Source organism: Dermacentor variabilis, chromosome 6 (assembly GCF_050947875.1).
Source record: "Dermacentor variabilis isolate Ectoservices chromosome 6, ASM5094787v1, whole genome shotgun sequence".
Classification (NCBI taxonomy): domain Eukaryota; kingdom Metazoa; phylum Arthropoda; class Arachnida; order Ixodida; family Ixodidae; genus Dermacentor; species Dermacentor variabilis.
This window is the reverse complement of record NC_134573.1, coordinates 80,193,138-80,205,417: the sequence shown is the minus strand read 5'-3', so window position 1 is coordinate 80,205,417 and position 12,280 is coordinate 80,193,138.

Genomic DNA, 12,280 nt, shown 5'->3' with positions numbered 1-12,280 from the left:
CCGTGCGGCGCTACGTTGCCGCTTGTGAGCCCTGTCAGCGCCGGAAGAAGCCCTCCACACCTCCAGCTGGATGTCTCCAGCCGATCGACATCCCACCGGAACCCTTTTTCCGTGTTGGTCTAGACCTGCTTGGACCGTTTCCTCTCTCGGGCTCCGGATATAAATGGGTCACCGTCGCTACTGATTATGCTACGCTGTACGCAATCACCAGAGCCCTTACGACAAGTTGTGCTACTGACGTTGCTGACTTTCTGCTCTATGACATCATTTTAGTGCACGGTGCTCCGCGCCAATTACTCGCTGACCGTGGTCGCAGCTTTCTGTCGGCAGTCGTCGAGGACATCCTACGCTCCTGCTCGACAAAGCACAAGTTCAACACGTCCTACCACCCACAGACCAACTGCCTCATGGAGCGCCTCAACCGGACCATCACCGACATGCTTTCTAAGTACGTTGCGACCGACCACCATGACTGGCATCTTCACTTAGCATATGTGACGTTCGCGTATAATTCCTCGCGTCACGACACCGCCGGCTACTGACCATTCCATCTCCTATATGGCCGAGAACCCACGTTGCCCTTAGACACTTTGTTGCCCGCGGCCACACGTTCAGCCACTGAATACGCCCGTGACGCGATCGAACACGCCGACCACACGCGCCAGCTCGCCCGCACCCGTCTCGAGGCCTCACAGGAGCATCAGAGACGCCTCTATGATTGCCACCATCGCGACGTGCACTTTACTCCAGGTTCTCTGGTGCTTCTTTTGTCACCCATTCTATATGTGGGCCTTTCCGAAAAGCTGCTGTCGCGCTACACTGGCCCATGCCGTGTGGTGCGACAAGTGACCGATGTCACGTATGAAGTCGTCCCCGCCGACCTCTCAGCGTCAACGTCGGCTGCAAGTGACATCGTTCACGTGGCGAGACTAAAGCCATACCACACACCTCTCACCGCGGATGTGTAGATTAAGCACCGGGCAGTGCTTCTTCTGCCCGGGGGGGATGCTACGAAACAGCCACCACAGTGTGGCTGCACTGAAGAGGAGGAAGACGACGTGGACCCGCTTGATATAGCGTCGCCATTTTGGCCTTCCGTTAGCTTTCTCTAAATAAATTGTATATAGTATCGGGCTACAGCTACACGTAACAATGTTATCAGCATATTTATCACCATATATGCAGCTCTGCTGGTAATCCACCTTCACAAAGTGGAATGGCTCTGAATGTTTCTTCAAAGCTTTGTTCCGAATGAAATTAAGCACGTGAAACTAAACACCAGAAGAAACATACTGCCCATTGACGGGAGCAGGCTGGGCACACACAGCGCACTATAACGCAGCTGGACAACACCAAAGTTCTATGTTATATACCTGAGATCAATTTCGCCACAACTGGCATCATCTATGATATTCCATTTTTTACTTTAATTCTGTTTATTTAGTCTCCCTAAAATGGAGAGGCATGAAACGGAGGAGGCTAAGAGAAGCAAAGCCACCGGAACAACTTGAATTACTGAGATAAATATACATAATGCAGACCTATACCACTATACATAAAGCCTGCTAACAAAGTGGCCATCTCGGGAAGACATGCTGTGACAAGGTTACGTTTAAGAGTAATCCCATCCCCGTATGTCAAGGTAGGCCATTTCCGGAACATAGTTTGCTCATTTATTACAAGTCACTTCAGTGGCACAAGTTCCGTAAGCTTGGACATGTGAACGCCGTGTGTACATGCATGCCGACGTGCGCCCAGTGTGCAGAGAACCACACAAAAGGCATTTGCCGTGCAACCATTTTCAAGTGTTTAAACTGTTTGAGTTGTCATGATGCCACTTCTAAAGACTGTCTTCAAATTAAGAATGAGTGCACTGTCTTCAAATAAATGTTAAGAAACAATTCTACTCGTAGAGATAGAAGTCAGGGAAGTTGTTCTGCGTCACCGAATTCACCACCGACATTCTTGCGGGCAAACTACAGCTGCAGTCAAAGAGATGTCTACACCCTCCAGTACACTGCAGTTGCAGTGCTGCATACATTGGAAGTTGAAGGCCCATCGGAGAAAGAAGTCGGCAAGGCTAGCTGTTCAGAAGGATGGCCTGGCATCATTGCACGCACAGATTTTGAAGGAGTCGCAGCATGTTATTCCAGTAAAAAAGTCAATGGGTTGAACTGGTCATACCAATTGTTAGGAATGGGATCCAAATGGAATGAACTAGAAATCAAGTGGAACGTTACAATTGGATTGCGCAATTTGACTTGACAGTTACAAATGATTATGCCAATTGGTGCATAATTTTCCATTTGGTCTTTTAATTAGAATGCTTGTTAGGATTATAATGGGGGACTCATTAGAACAGTGCCTTTTCAATTATTTGCTTCGTAGTTCTATTTTTACAATTGCAATTGGGGTCAACTCTTTGGAATATTGCCTTTCCGGTTATAATGTTTTCACATTGTTGTAGATCCAGTTAGTGTTAAGCATTCCATAGGGGCATTGTGATGAGGCCGGCTCAATAAGTATTCTTGTGAGACTAATTGGTATTAAGACAGCTCCATTCGTCTTTGTATGTCCCAATGGGACATATATTTGAGGTATCATATTTATCAAGTGGTTTAGGTGTTTCATGTTGGAATCTAGAATTAGCAACTAGAAGGATCCTAAATGCCACCGTAACATAATGGAATTTGATCCAGTTGATTTCAGTGGGAATTGACATATAACAATTAGTATTAATTGGAGTCACACAGATAAGCAATGTTGTCAAACAATGAAATAGTTAATGAAACTAATTGCCAAATGAAAGCACAAGTCCGGAAGAAGAGATATTTGTACTTTGATATGATGAATGGAGAGCAGCATTTATTTATTCTTGGAGCTTTATAATCTGCCATAAAAATTTGCCTATTTGTTTTAAAAAAGGTCACCCTACCTGCTGGGCCAGAATTTACTGGCATATAGTGGAGTGAGCTACTTGCATTTAGAGAAACGGAAGTACCTCAGTGAAGCAATACAAGGTCTATTCGATTCAGCCAAGTTTCTCTGCACCTTCTGCACCTATTCACAGTGCACTGCACCTAGACCCTCGATTCCCCGAGGTGCAGCAGTGCACCTTGCACCCACGTGCTCGATTGAACGGGGTGCAAGGCAAGGTGCGGCCGTGGTGCACTGCACCCTTGAACCTTGCAGCGAGTGGGTGCAGCCCGGCACCCCCTGCACGTTTTCGTTTGAGGTGCCGTGCACCTTTTTCTGAATCGAACAAACCTTGCACAGTGAACTGTCACTTGAGTGAACTTCAAGGGACCGAAGAAAATATTCCACTTAACTGAATATTCACTAGACCGACATAAGACATGGCATACAGAGTAAAAGTTTGAAGTGCAATTCATGGAGCAAAAGACGTGGCATCCATAGTGTTAGAAATGTGTGAAATGGAATTTGTACATATCACTGAAAAACACACCACGTGGGTCGTTTGTGTGCACACGCGGATCCGACGAGACTGGAAAGAAAGAGACGACGACCATGCCACGACTAGCCGGTCGGAAAAAAACACCAGATGGTTTGTGGTGTGACAGATCGCCCCTTTGCTCTGGCGGCGTTTTAAGCGCCAGCGTTGTTACTTTGTTCATGGCCTCCATGATTACATGCTTGCTCGTTTTGTGCGAGTGATCTCGGAGGCCATGCCTCGTTGCCGTTCGTTTTCCGCGCCGCCGCTTTGCCTGAGGGGCGCTGTAGCGCCAGCGACGTTACATTGCCGCTGGAGCGGCGGTTTGATGAAGGCGGGCATCGGTTGCGCGTGCAGTGCAGTGCAAGCCTTGGTCCTCTGAGCGAGTTCGTTAAACTGAAATATTGACTGTTCCGAAATTCGTTTAAGTGAAACATTTTTGGATAGAATCTACAAGAAAACTGCAGGGGATTTTTAAACAGTTCGTTATTCTGAAGTATTCGATAAACCGACGTTCGTACAACTGAGAGTTTACTGTATTGTGTTGTGCAGTTACAGGCATTCAGACACCCTGCTTTCTTTATCTTTACAGAGGCCACTTAACAGTATTAATAATGTTTAACAGAACAACTGTGTGCAAAAGCACACACAGGTCCAGCTGCGCACCAGATTATATTCTTGCAATTGTAAAACTATAGAGGCAAATTGGGTGATCATTTGGATGCTATTTAAATCTCATTGGTTTTTAATGGAAATCTAGTTGGGAAACCAGCTACATTTATTTAACTTGTCAGATCTAACTCGCTGACCAACTGGAAAAGTATTTTTTTTTCAAATTGACTACCATGTTGTATACAACTGGAAATATAATTGAATTCAGATGGCATTTCCAATTCCTTATGAATAGTATGGTCCAATGGGTGGTGAAAATCTAATTGGTCCGACAGCAGTTGGTGTTTGGAAAATTTCTAATTGAGCCCACTGGAGTTTTTTACTGTCTTCCCCTGCTGTGACACACACACTACACCTGCTGAGTAGGTACCATTTTGAAGACTGACAAGTCATATCTGTACTATGATTATGTATGGATTATGACACTGTACTGTGTACTGTAGTGTGCTGTTCTCCTAAAAACCAGCACACTACGTCTGCTCAAAGTGCGATGTGTTACTGGATGTACCGAATGCAGTGCTGGCATCGCTTGTGTAGTGCGCTGCTTTACAAGCTACCATCATTTCGTGCACAAAAATATCCAAGTGTCCAGCTATTTGCAGCATATACCACCATGTACTTCCTGAGGACAACTGGGTCGGCTGTCCAAAATGGCGGTAGCTTAACGTCGACGACGGAGATGGCTGCTGCGTCGGCTGTAGTCTCCATGGCGTCGATATGTACTTGACGCGAGTACGTGCTGAGGAGAGAGACCACTCGGCGGCGTGAATCACAACTGTTAACTGGCTTTATTTTTCTTTTGCTTCAACCCGCCTTGGTGCTTCTCGCCCTTCCCTCTCCTCATCATCGATGGAGAGTGGAGAAGGAAGGGGGAGAGAAACCGGTTTGGAGGTGCGCTTGCGACTCGCTCTCGTTTGCACGTTGTGGACTGTTCGCGGCCGCTACAACAAAATGGCCTGCGTGTGTCGTCAAGCTCATGGAGAATGGCGGAGCGAATGTGTATGAAGACGACACAGAAAAGGGAAGGACCGCCGACGTGAAAATTATAGCGCTACAAAACAGCCTCCTGAAGGACGAACCACCGCATTCGTGGGTGAGTAGGCGTAGATTAAACTTGCTCAGTGACGATTCGCAAATTGGCGTCACGGCATTGCTCATTGGCTATGTACAAAAGCTGGGAGACGGGGAGAACGCAGACAGAAGCGTCCATGTCTCTTACGTCGGGCGTGTCTATGGAGTAACGACATGCAGTCGGCGTAGATGTGCTGGCACCCTGATTTGTAGACCGCCGGATAGGACTGCTCCTGCAGCCACAAAGCCCATCGTCCAAGCCTCCGTGTGGTGTCTTTTGAAGACGAAAGCCAACATAAAGCGTGATGGTCGGTGACAATACAAAAGGACCGGCCATATAGGTAGGGAGGGAATTTCGCAACCGCCCCAGACACTCTCACTCGGTCATGGGGTAGTGCGTTCCGTAGGTGAGAAGGCGCGGCTAGTGTACGAAATAACACTGTCACGACCACGCCGAATTTGCACCAAGACAGCACCGATTCTGTGGCCACTTGTATCAAGGTAAACGTGTGTAGAGGCTAAAGCATCGAAGTGACCGAGGATAAGTGGGGTGGTGAGTGGTAAAATCAGTAAGGTCGTGAAACGAGAGAAGACGGCAGCTGGGGAGGAGCCCCATGAAAAGGGCACACCTTTTTGAGGAGATCTGTGATACACCATGCTATGGCGGCGAAATCTTTTAACAAAGTGGCGGAAGAGCAACGGGCTACGAAGCTGCGGACACCTTTTGCTGAATGCAGTACAGGAAAGTCCTTAAGGGCGCGAATTTTTCCCGGTTGAGAAGCGTCAACAAGATGTCCAAGCACAGTTGTTGGACGGTGGCGAAAAAATAAATTTCTTCGATTTGAACTGCAGGCCAGCCTTGTGAAATATACCAAGAATGGCTGAGAGTCCTTCAGCGTGTGCACCGAACGTAGATGAGAACACTATACTATCATCCAGGTAGCGAAGTTGTGCCATACTACGAGCACCACGTGACAACCACGATGCGACGGGAGCTGCCATACTACATGCACTACGTGGCTACCACGAGACGACGGGAGCTCCCACTTCTCCCAGACGAATCAAGAATCAGACACGGGAGGCGACTTCAAGAAGTGCCCAGTCATCTTCGCGGCGCCCAGCCATCTCCGTAACGAATCAAGAATTCGACGCGGGCAATGTCATCACTCTTCCCCGCCTGGTTCCTGCCGACGAAAACTCGCCCAAACTGGTCCCTGCCGACGAGGGATCGCCGAAGGGATTTAAGGGAGAACCGGCACATTGTGAAGCGAAAAGAGTGGCTTCCAGCCGCCCAGTCCGTCTGACGCGCTCTTACTGCTGCCTCTACGCTATCATCCACCATCTGTAAATATTGTATAAAGTCTTTAATTTCTTCTTCGTCTGCGGAAAGAGTCCGTCTTTCGTCCTCCACCCTGAGGTCACAACACCATATAAACCTTTGAAGTAAGGGGTTCACCATGCACTCAAAGGCGGCCGGCGTGTTACAAAAGCCAAAGGGCATAACCTGAAATTGAAAAAGTTAGTCCGGCATTATAGAGGCTGTCTTTTCACGATCAAGATCATCCATAGCAATTTACCAGTACACGGACCGAAAATCCATGGATGAAAAATACTGGGCACCATAGAGATACTGAAGGGTGTCATCTATAGAAAGTACGGGATGGACATTCTTCTTTGTGTTGCGATTGAGGCAACGATAGTAGACGCAGAATCTCCACGTGCCGTATTTCTTTTTCACTAACACGACTAGTGATGCCCACGGACTTGACTATGGCTGAATGATGCTGGCGTCTTGTCCACTTCTGACTTGGCGCTCCGAAGCTGAAACTCGGTAAGGTCGTCAATGATTTTGCTGAGCATCTCCGGTCTGGATACAATGTTTGACAAGGGATGTCTGGCCAAAGGGACGGGTCATTTAATTTAAAAATGTTTCTAAAAGATTATGTGAATACCGTGCACTGTGGGAATCGATGCAGGCGAAGCTTCCTGTGCCCCTTGTTTTGGTTGATAATTATCAGTAATGTTAACGGCGAATGTTTAATTTCTTCATTGTTTAGTCTCACACGAGAGTGATGAGTTGATGTGGAACGTTACCTTGCGTGTACCACTGCTGTTTGTCTGCGTAGTACACAGAACACACAGGGGGAGGTGTTTGCCTGAGGCGTTGTGCGTCATACTTCATAACTTCTGGGAGATTGAGCATATTCGTTGCTTCACATGACATCATGGCAGGAGTACTAAACTTTAATTGTGGGGCTGTACGTGCCAAAACTACAATGAGCTTATGAGGCATACTGTAATGGAAGACTCCAGACTGATTTTGACCCCGGGGTGTTCCCTAACGTGTCCCTAAATCCAAGTGCACGAGCGTTTATTATTTCGCCCCCGTTGAAATGCGGCTGCTGTGGTCGGGATCAGGCCCGCGACCTCGAGCAATGCCATAGCCGCAAAGCTACCGCGGTGGACGCAGAAGTGTTGATTCGACGTGTACTTGCTTCCGTAGTGTCGCCTAGACTCTACGGTGCGCTTTAATGCCCGTCTGCGTCTTCACGCCCTGCGTAAGTTGTCCGTTTGAGAAATTTGTTTGGTGTTTATTTTTCAGAAATATCAAAAACGTACCGTACCGTACCTTGAACTTAAGTTTATCCCGCTTGCCCGCCATTGCCGTCGTATCTGCAGTAGTAGTGTTTCCTTGCCTTCTCATGTCACCTCGCCACCCCCTTGTGTAGGTACCGTGAGCGAAGAGTGGCAACGCTGTTATTCACTCGTTTGGCGACTGCGTCGGTTCTACCCACTTTCTACCTCCTATACCCCTTCCTTTCTACAATTCTTTAAGGCGACTGTTTGTGCATGTTGGTAGGACATGAATGCAGCTTTTTGCGTAGAAGACGAGGACAGAGAAGATGCTAAGACACACGGACGCAGACTTACAATGTGTTTTATTTTGAAGAAGACCACATATACGGCAAAATCTGTGACACATCACGTGTGCGCCGCCTTCAGAAAATTCCTATCTCTACGCAAGGGGGATAGCTCCTTGCTGGAAAGAGCGATAGGCGGTTTTGACACAGGTTTCACCATACCTGTCAGTTAGTTCCGCTTCGATGATCTCGCGGGTTAACTGGGGGGGGGGGGAAGTAATCTGTAAGAGTCCACGTCGTGGACTATCCATTTCGGCGGCCTCTGATTGCATGCAGCTGTAAGAGCGAGGAGGAGATGAGCGGCCCCAGCCAATTAGGAGCGGCCGAAATGAACAGTCCACTAGGCGGACTCGTGCAGAATACCTCCCCTGATAACGACTTTTGCTGACAATTGAGCAAGCAATATATACCGGTTTATACGTGAACGTTCTTGTGTCAATTGCCTACAAAGTATTTACTAAGATAATCGCAAATAAAATCAGGAACACCTTAGATTTCTGTCAACCAAAGGACCAGGCAGGATTCCGTAAAGGATACTCAACAATAGACCATATTCACACTATCAATCAGGTGATAGAGAAATGTGCGGAATATAACCAACCATTATATATAGCTTTCATTGATTACGAGAAAGCGTTTGATTCTGTCGAAACCTCAGCAGTCATGGAGGCATTAGGGAATCAGGGTGTAGACGAGCCGTATGTAAAAATACTGAAAGATATCTATAGCGGCTCCACAGCCACCGTAGTCCTCCATAAAGAAAGCAACAAAATCCCAATAAAGAAAGGCGTCAGACAGGGAGATACGATCTCTCCAATGCTATTCACAGCGTGTTTACAGGAGGTATTCAGAGACCTGGATTGGGAAGAATTGGGGATAAAAGTTAATGGAGAATACCTTAGTAACTTGCGATTCGCTGATGATATTGCCTTGCTTAGTAACTCAGGGGACCAATTGCAATGCATGCTCACTGACCTGGAGAGTCAAAGCAGAAGAGTGGGTCTAAAAATTAATCTGCAGAAAACTAAAGTAATGTTTAGCCGTCTCGGAAGAGAACAGCAATTTACAATAGCTAGCGAGGCACTGGAAGTGGTAAGGGAATACATCTGCTTAGAACAGGTAGTGACCGCGGATCCGGATCATGAGACGGAAATAATCAGAAGAATAAGAATGGGCTGGGGTGCGTTTGGCAGGCATTCTCAGATCATGAACAGCAGGTTGCCATTATCCCTCAAGAGACAAGTGTATAACAGCTGTGTCTTACCAGTACTCGCCTACGGGGCAGAAACCTGGAGGCTTACGAAAAAAGTTTTACTCAAATTGAGGACGACGCAACGAGCTATGGAAAAAAGAATGATAGTTGTAACGTTAAGGGATAAGAAAAGAGCAGATTGGGTAAGGGAGCAAATGCGAGTTAATGACATCTTAGTTGAAGTCAAGAAAAAGAAACGGGGGGGGGGGGGGGGCATGGGCAGGACGTGTAATGAGGAGGGAAGATAACCGATGGTCATTAAGGGTTACGGACTGGATTCCAATGGAAGGGAAGCGTAGCAGGGGGCGGCAGAAAGTTAGGTGGGCGGATGAGATTAAGAAGTTTGCACGGACGACATGGCCACAATTAGTACATGACCGGGGTTGTTGGGGAAGCATGGGAGAGGCCTTTGCCCTGCAGTGGGCGTAACCAGGCTGATGATGATGATTTTCTTGTGGAGTTTGCCTGATTACGTATGCAATTTCTGCCGTGTGCATCCAAAAAGCCCTATCAGGTCACGGGGCAGTGGGCTATCACGGGGAAAAGGACTACAGTATGGCGAGCAGCAATGCTTACACGGTCAGTACTCATTCCCTCTGGCCAACGCTGCTGCCATCGGCGGTGCGTACTACCCGAGCGATGGCAGCTGTGAGAATTTTTTTTAGATGACGGCGAAAGTGTGCGCTCGTTATGGAGATGCGTGCGCCGGTATCGATGAGTGCTATGACTCGTATACCATCGATTTGAGCATCTAGAAGGTTGCGCCTTGTTGATAGAGTCAGTGAAGAATTTTTTGGCAGATCGGACAATGCAGCACCACTTCTAGGTACCGCGTCGTCTAGTTTTCCGGCTGGGTGGGTCCTGGATACGTTGGGAAAGTAAAGCGGCCAAGTTGGGATGAACATGGCTGTTCACGTTGTCGCGGCGGCGTGCCGGCGATCAGCGGCAGAGGCGTCGGAAGCGTTGTGGAAGCGGCGGGGTGAAGTGGAGGAATTGCAAGAGCTGTTTCGGGGCGGGAGCGTCCAATGACTGCGGCAGTGACGGGAAACATGACCAATTATACTGCAGTAGTACCATATCGGCTTGTCGTCAGTATATCAGTTGGATTCCGATAACGGAAAGTAACGGGAGCGTTGCGGTCGGGCATGGTCGTAGTAGGAGTCATACTGGCGTCAGGACGATTAGAAGAACAGGCTGTGCGGACAAGTTAGTTCCTGGTGAACCAGGGATTAAAGATACTGCTGCTGCAGAGTTTGACCCAGCACGTCTGCTGGGTCGAGGCGGGAAACGCAGATTCGGAAGACATTGCCGCATGAAGGTGGCGGGCTGCCTTGGTCGATGCAGGAGGATGTCGCAGCGGTGTTCCGAAGGCGAGAAAACTGATGTACTACAAGGCGGTTCTTCGTTAGCTCGAAGCGGCGGCATTATATTGTGATGGTGTCGACAGTAGAAACGTTAAAAACCAAGAGATTGAATGCGCCATGCGCAATGCCTTTGAGGTTATGTCCTAATTTGTCGGTCTCTGCCATGAACGTGTCGATATTGTGACAAAGGGTGAGGACGTTTTGGATGTAGGAGACGTATGACTCGGTAGCAGTTTGGGCGCGGGTGTAGGCGACGTGTCTCCCCAGGAGACATGGTCACAAGCTGGATGTGACGTCGGCTGCGGAGCTTTGTTGCGAAGAAGGCGGGTACCCAGCACTTTCACCGTATTTCTAAGCTGTATTTACAAATACAGAACGCCCGCGGAGACGGAAGAGAGCCCAGCTAGGCTGTGTTGACTCTTCGTCGTCTTCGGAGTCGTCGTCGTCTTCTTCACCTCACTGTAACAATATATATATATATATATATATATATATATATATATATAGTGCAGCTGGCGGCGGTCTGCTCCAGATCTACCGCGACGTAATGCTGATGCATTTCTATCTCATTTACCGTTTAATCGCCGCTGAACTTTTTCCCACCCGCAGCGTGAAGTTCCTTTGAAGCCTCGTAGATATTTGGGTTTGTCAGAAGATCTGTCGGTATGTCATAAAAAATATCGGCAAAGCGTGATGAATGCCGCTGGCAAAAGTAAAGACAAACACAATTAAGCATTTGAGCACACCTCCGCGAGATATGCTCCTGATGCCCGCGGTCCGAGTAGAACACGCGAAACTGGAGCTGGATATAAGGGTTCTCGGACCTTGGTGATATTCGGTACCGGGTCGTTGCTCCCTATGAAGCAACGAACCAGGGTAGCAACGACCTGTATATGAAAGAACGACCACATTCATTCTGTGAGTGGATTCAATCCGCGAGATGGCTGTTGTTGTTCTGAGTGGCTGTGGCACATAAAAAGCGAGCGAGATGGCGGGGCATGTGCGCTGTTTCGTTCCTTCCTTCCATTTCCAAAGGCTTCCCTCGACGCCGACTCTCCCGTGGCCGACCCCTCCTTCTCCTCCTCGTGCTGTCCTTCCGTTCTCCATAGATTTCCTACCGCCTCATAAAAACTAGAGTTTTACTGGACAGGAGCCTATATGGTAAGGAGGAGGAGGAGAAGGGAGCAACCTCATATATAGTAACTCCACACAAGCCGGCAAAATTGAGCCATCTCGCGGGAACGCCAGAAAATATCCGTGATGATGACTGCGTGACATACGTATAGGAAACAAATTTTCGCTCGAACTTCGCAGACAACACTTTACTGTTGAAACCAGTTGAAAAAATCCACAATGGCATTCTCCTTAGCATTCCCCTAAACGGAGCCTTGAACTGAAGTACAACGGTAGAGCAGCGATTACTACCGTCACGATGGCGCCGCGAGGGCCGCTGCGCATGCGCATATAGATGCACAAGACGTCTCAAGTTTGGCGGAGTGCGCCAGCACTGCAATAATTTTCTCGTCTGCAGCAGAATTAGCATTGATAA